Source organism: Biomphalaria glabrata, chromosome 6 (assembly GCF_947242115.1).
Source record: "Biomphalaria glabrata chromosome 6, xgBioGlab47.1, whole genome shotgun sequence".
Lineage (NCBI taxonomy): Eukaryota > Metazoa > Mollusca > Gastropoda > Planorbidae > Biomphalaria > Biomphalaria glabrata.
The window spans coordinates 9278178-9285491 of record NC_074716.1 but is presented as its reverse complement, the minus strand read 5'-3'; positions in this window follow the sequence as shown (position 1 = coordinate 9285491).

Genomic DNA, 7314 nt, shown 5'->3' with positions numbered 1-7314 from the left:
TATTAGATGTTAAAAATAAACATTTTGTCATGACCAGGTGCACCTATAAATAGAAATATAATTATATATAGAAAAAAAAATTGACACTCATGACAGTGACAAAGAGCCTGTGACTGTGAGTAACAAAGAGGCGATCACGTTTCCAAAGTCAAGTCCATGTCAATTGAAATAAGAACATGTTTATACCGTATAGTTATTTTTAATTATTTTTTTTTTGGGGGGGAGGGGAATTTCCGAAATTATTTTTTAAATAAAATACTTGAAAAAAAAAATTAATGAAAGAATTATTATTTATTTATATTTTGCTTTAAGACATTGAGAACCGGGCAGCCTGATTTAAAAAAAATATTTAATATTATTTATTTACGTAATAATATTAGTTCATATTGGAAAAATGAGTAGGCAGACATCCTTTGTTCCCTTTGAGTCGGAAAAACAATTGATGTAATAAATGCTCCAAACTGTGACGATAGATGTGAGGGACTAGCAGAAGTCTTTATATTGTGACCGAAGTGCCTTAGTTACTGCACTCCTCACGTCTTGAGATCAAACGTCAATCTCTCTGGAAAGTGGTCAAGTGGTATTAGCGTACCCGTAAAGCGTGCCATCCTTTCTGCAAGACAGTGTCATAATGGAACAAAAAGTTACGCACTTTAATCACAAAGCCATGTTCCTGTACAGGATGTCAACAAACTGTTGGTGCATGATTTTCATTACGAAACGTAGATTGTGTTCTGAAGGGGCGTGTAAGAATTTGGTTTATATTATTTATATACTTTTTTTCAGTATCAGTCGTTTACACTAAAGCACATACAATGGATTATCGATTTATTTGGCACCGATGAACAAGATTTATATTACAGTGTTTTTCTAGAAAATTTAAATCGCAAAATTCTCTGCCGCTTAAAGATGACGGTGGTTAAAGCTGTAAGCTAGTATTGAAGTGATGCTTTTCAATTTATATTCAAAATGTTCCAGAGTCGACTCTGCTCTAGTGAATTCCAGATTTTTAAGGGGGGGGGGGGGGGAGAAAGATTGGAGGAGAGAAAATAAATCCAGGGGGAGGATTAGCTGCACAGATTTTATTGAGTCACCATAATGCGAAAGTCATCCGTTGTGCCTCCGTAGACTGTAATATCATGGTACGCCTTAGCTCATTTGAAATATCCTAACGAAGCAGGTGAAGCCTTCATAATTATCAAAATTATTTCTTCTATTTTTTTCCAAGTTATTGCTTACAATTTACTGTGACATATAGATTAGAAATAAATTATATTTCAAACAGAAATTAAAACATAACCGTGTGAGCTTAAAAACATAGTGACTAACTGTAAATAATTTAGAACAATATGAGAACTTAACAGTGGACATAACTTAACAGTGGACATAACTTAACAGTGGACATAACTTAACAGTGGACATATCTAAGAGCTGAAAGCGTATAGAATATTTTGTAAGATAATTATTTCTTACTAGAAAGTATCCGTACCGTACTGTAGCGTCATTAGAATTAATTATAGACGATATATTGAACAAATTTATTAATGTTGCCAAGAACAGTCTAGGAGATTTAAGATCGTGTTTCACAAACAGCTTCATGTCGCTACATGTGGGCTGGTAGGGCAGGCGTGGGTATGAGTTAGATCTGTGTGTTTTTCAAACTCTGTTTCGCGGAACCCTAGTGAGGCCTAAGTAGGTATTCCACGAACTACTGGAATAATTAACTAGTAGGCCAGCGAGTGAATGAATCGGTCTAAAAAAATGTTTCTCTAAATACTCAGAATGTGCGAAGTGTTACATTAAGGAAAAAATTTGGGAAACAATGGTTTAGATTTCCAGACGACTTGCAGTTACTTGTCCAGAGAAGAGAGGACATGTTGTGACTGGATCAGAGAAGAGAGGACATGTTGTGACTGGATCAGAGAAGAGAGTACATGTTGCGACTGGATCAGAGAAGAGAGTACATGTTGCGACTGGATCAGAGAAGCGAGTACATGTTGCGACTGGATCAGAGAAGAGAGTACATGTTGCGACTGGATCAGAGAAGAGAGTACATGTTGCGACTGGATCAGAGAAGAGAGTACATGTTGCGACTGGATCAGAGAAGAGAGTACATGTTGCGACTGGATCAGAGAAGAGAGTACATGTTGCGACTGGTTCAGAGAAGAGAGTACATGTTGCGACTGGATCGGAAAAACACTACATTCATATCCCACTAGCATTTTATAAACAGTCTTTGAGTCTTTTATTGACTGTTGCCCTAGCTGTATAAGATTAATAGAGCTAATAACATTCTATAGCTAGTTAAGATCTAGTTACAACTGGTCTTCTTTCAACGCAAAAGCATACGTAGGTCTTCCTAAAATATAGCACATAACCCATCTACACAACCAACGTAGATTTCTAGATATAAGTTGGTTTTCGTCTGGGATCAACCTTATATTGGATGTAACAAAAACATATAAGATAAACATAATAAAAATGACCACACAGTGGTATATAGGTATCTATCTATCTATCTATCTATCTATCTATCTATCTATCTATCTGTCTATCTATCTGTCTGTCTGTCTGTCTGTCTGTCTGTCTGTCTGTCTGTCTATCTATCTGTCTGTCTGTCTGTCTGTCTGTCTGTCTGTCTATCTATCTATCTATCTATCTATCTATCTATCTATCTATCTATCTATCTATCTATCTATCTTTGTATTGTATTATACATCGGAAATTCCCCATTAAAAAAAATCAAGGTATCTGCATGACGCAATTTTAAATCAATATCAGCTTAATCACACTGACAACAACTCTATAACATTACTAAGATTTATATCTTTTTTTCAATGTGAGTACCAAAAAAAGTGGCTTAGTCAAGCTCGCCGTGCTGGTTTTATTTTAAATGCGTAGCATTTGACTGATATTTTTGACTTACTAAGTTGTTGTTTTTTTTCCACTAAGCGATCGTCTGTCGAAATATAATTATTATAACATTGGAAGTGGAATAAATGTGAAGTTGAAATAGACGGAAAAGGTTTTCTCGGTATTGTAACACACACACGATAATGGCTATTAAGTCCAACCTCGTTATAAAAAAACCCACCACATACATGGGATGGGTAAGTTGGGTCTCCTGCTTCTTCTCACAGTCTTTTGTTGGCTCTTCATCTTTCATGCTGGTCACTCTCCTTGCTACCCCGATACTCAAGGCTTCACACCATAAGGAGTGAACGAGCTATAGTGTTTTCCATCCGTGAATGTCATTATTACACTCCTTGAGGTAGCTCTTAAAGAAGTCTGTACCACTTGTGTTGACCCTCCCGAGAGCGCTTTCCTGCACACAGTTCCCCATAAAGAACTCGTCTAGGAAGGGGATTGTCTGTATACGGGCTACATGTCCCCCACCTATCGAAATAGGAACCTTTTGTCGTCGGGTGGTTACTGTTCATATGAGTCAACATTAGGACTTCAATTTCTGATAATGTAGTCAAACCAGTTCACCTGATGAGTTTTTCTCAGCGTAGGTGGAAGGAGTTTAAGTTTTTTATATGTAGCGGGACTTTATAAAGTCCAGACATCTGCAGCTCATTAGAGTGAAGGGAGGACTACAGCACTGTAGACTTTCACTTATGTATATATGCTGAGCCCAATCCATGCACACTTGTCCTTGAAATATGCCAAAGTCATTAACACGTGTAACACAGAATTCTACCTTGGTTAGCATTTCTAATATTTTACCTCCCAAATTGACGGTGTAATATCAGTATAAACACTGGCTAAACAGTCAATTATAATAATACTATATAAACTAGAACAGTACCAAAAACACAATTTTCTTGGAAATAGATCTAGATAAATATTTTACAGCATGCCCAGGCACGGAGTTCTTTGAATGTTGTGTTGTCAGGGGCGTAACTAGGGATTTGGGGGCCCGGGGGATTGACCTCTTTGGGGGCCCCTTACATTTTGACATTCGACATATGACATGGGATAATGTACGCAAAAATATATACGCCCCAAATCCAATTGGTTCAGTATATCAGTAAACTTAACAAAAATTAATCAAGACTCTTTTAATGAATAATACCTTTATTTATTAGTTAAATAATGCACAAGTGACAAATCTAAATTGATATCGCTTCACGTCGTGCATTCTGTGCAGCAAAGACATCTATAATATCAACTACTTCGATACTTTCTAGTATTTGTGACTTCACTGACATTAAAGCCATGATAAGCCTTTCTTGTGTCATTGTGCTCCTGAGATAGCTTTTGATGAACTTGAGCTTTGAGAATGATCTCTCACATGACGTAATGGAAGTGGCCTGAGTTAGCAGTATTTGGAGGAGGTTGCAAAGTTTGAGCACACGTAATTACCATATGAAGCCTGTTTCCTCAATATGTCTATTGGTGGTTGTATTACTGGTTTGTTGATGAAAAGTGCTCGTGCATCAATGACATCATTGAAAAAGCGATTTGCCATTTATTTCATCATACAAACAGGAAAAGTAGTACAGTTTGTCATAAGCGGGTCTTCATCTAACAGGTGTCTTGGTTCAAGAAGAAACCCAAAGGTATCCATTTTCTTTCCAACCTCTGAAATCTGACCTTCATCTCCATATGAAATCTGTCCAGCACTTCTGTCGCAACACGTTTGAATTGCAGTTCTATTGACAGTCCTACATTATAACTCAACTTCACATCAAGTCTTTTCTTTCTTCTGGTTGTTTTGATTACAGGGAATCCATAGTATTCACTACCTTCTTTTGCTTTTTCGATGGATTGTTTTTTTGTCAGTTTCTCATCATTTTGCAGAAAGCATGAAAGGGTACTAATTTCTTTAGCAGCTTCCCGTATATGCAGTCCAGACTTTTGTAGTTTCTTCTGAACTATATTAATTGGGCGCAAGAGCTTTGACCAGAATTCAAGATAGGCAAAAAATTCGTAATTTTCCACTGCATGAAGAAGATTCTGTGCTAATATTATATGGTATTACGTCATTATTAGTTGTTTATGTTTTGTGCGCAAGAAAAAGGATTCAGAGCATACAAAAGTGGGAAAGATCCATATCTCGTTATGCTCGAGTATAGAAATACTCCGATAAGTGGACTGCCGTATTCACCATCACAACTGCTGACGAGTAGAAGACTCAGGGAATCATTCCAACTGATCCCAAACTATTTAAACCATCGGTAGCTAAAAATGCAGAGACATTACTCAACGAACGACAGATGAAAAGCTAAGTGAAATACAATGCAAAAGCAAGACTACCTAAAGATTATACTGTCGGAGAATTCGTCTAGGTCAAACATGGCAGAAAGCAGTTGTCATGAAAAAACATTCAGCACCCAGATCTTACATCATAAAGACAAACGGAAAAACATACAGAAGAAATCAAAGCTTGTTGAATAAGAGTTTCGATGAAGACATCTCTGGGTACTATGATACCGATGGAGACAATGAACTGCAAACTGTTGGAACAAACGAAACAGACAGTTATAGACCAACGTCTAGAGAACTTGTTGTGCCAGTCAAGACAACCAGAAGTGGACGAATTGTTAAAGTTCCTAGTAGACAGGGCCGGCCTTAGGCCACTGCAGCCTATGCGGTGGCAGTGGGCCCGCGCTTTCATAGGCCCCGCGCTAATTCTAAGTGTACATTATTAAATTAAACCATCATAATGTATATAAAATAACAGGGTTTTCGTGACCTCCTGATTTTCCAGGGCCTCCAGGAAATCTCATGAAAGGCAAAATATACGATAAAGTCCTGAACTTTTTTTTTTTGAATTTATTCAAATCTCCTAAAGAATAGACGAAATTGAAATTTTGGGGTGCCTATAAATAAAAAAAGTGGCATTGCGAGCTTTCATTTGATAAAAATTTATTGCAAAGACGAAAGTAGGCCTATTTTCTAATTAAAAAAAAATAATTTTGACATTATGCTCATCCCTACCCAGACTAGGCCCCGCGCGATCCGTTTCGCATAGGGCCCCGCAAATGCTAGGGCGGCCCTGCTAGTAGATATCACTTTTAAGAACTTTAAAAGGAAGGGTGTGATAATAACTTCAAAAGGAATGGTGTGCTAATATTATATGATATTACATCATTGTTTGTTGTTTATGTTTTGTGCGAAAGCAAAATGATTAGATGGAAATAAAAATAGAGTTTCCATTGGATTGAGGAACGATGAATAGAGGGGTAATAACTCGAGTGTGAAGTTTAATTCTGAAATTATAGACGCCAAACCCGAATAATGGACTATTCTAGCATTATTAAGAATAACTTTTGGATCTGTTATACTCGATTCTGTAAATTTTGATTCCAGGTTAATTAGTGTAGCCATAAAATACTCGACATTTAGATCTATTATTTGTATAGGTAACAAGATACCTGGAATTCGCTGTATATCATGCAGTTTTATTCGTGGCAACAAAGTTTAAAATGTAAAACTAGCTTTAAAAAAAACTTTGATCTCTGTGGGAAAATTTTTTTTTTAATGTCAACAAAGTCAACGTACTGATCTAGGTTTAGTCTTTGTGATAAATTTAATCCATAAATGTTGAAAAAAAAAAGACACCCGTTGACCCTATTTGTCAATCAAATATATTAATTTATGTATTTACAATAAATTTCGGACACCCATTTGGGGGCCCCCCCTAGGTGGGGGCCAGGGGGGATTTTAAAATTCTCCCCCCCCATCCCCCCCCCTTAGTTACGCCACTGTGTGTTGTGTATGTGTGTGAGAGAAATAGTGTGTGTTTGTACACTTGTAAGATTGACGGTGCCGAAATACAGGAGTGTGCATTTTCTATTAGTGCCACATCCGGTCTCTGCCAGGCCGTGCCTATCCTAACAAAAAAATAAAAATATATATGCTTTTTTATGACTTCTCTACTGAGAAAAGTATAGGCCTACCTCTAAAAATATTTTTCATGGATTCTCTAAGGGTTAACATGGAATTGACCTTTAAGCTTAAAGAGAATTCCGATAAAAGTATTTCTTATTCTTTGAAAAGAATTGTATATTTTTCTGTATAATTTATTTGGATAGCCTTATCGGGATATACATTTTCAAGATAAGTTAACTTTCTTGAATTTATTATGACCTCCTTCATTCAGGGAGCGACTATGACTCATTTCATGGAAATGAGATAAGTGCAAGGGCATTAGCTGGGTCGGAACGACCACTGTTATGGAGTGTGTGTGTGTGTTTATATGGTGACGGTTGGAAGATGTTAGCGATTGGTTTTAAATTATCCAACATAGGTGGCATTGTCTTCACTTGTTCTTAGTTACAAAACACGGCCCCCAGACTGAAAGGT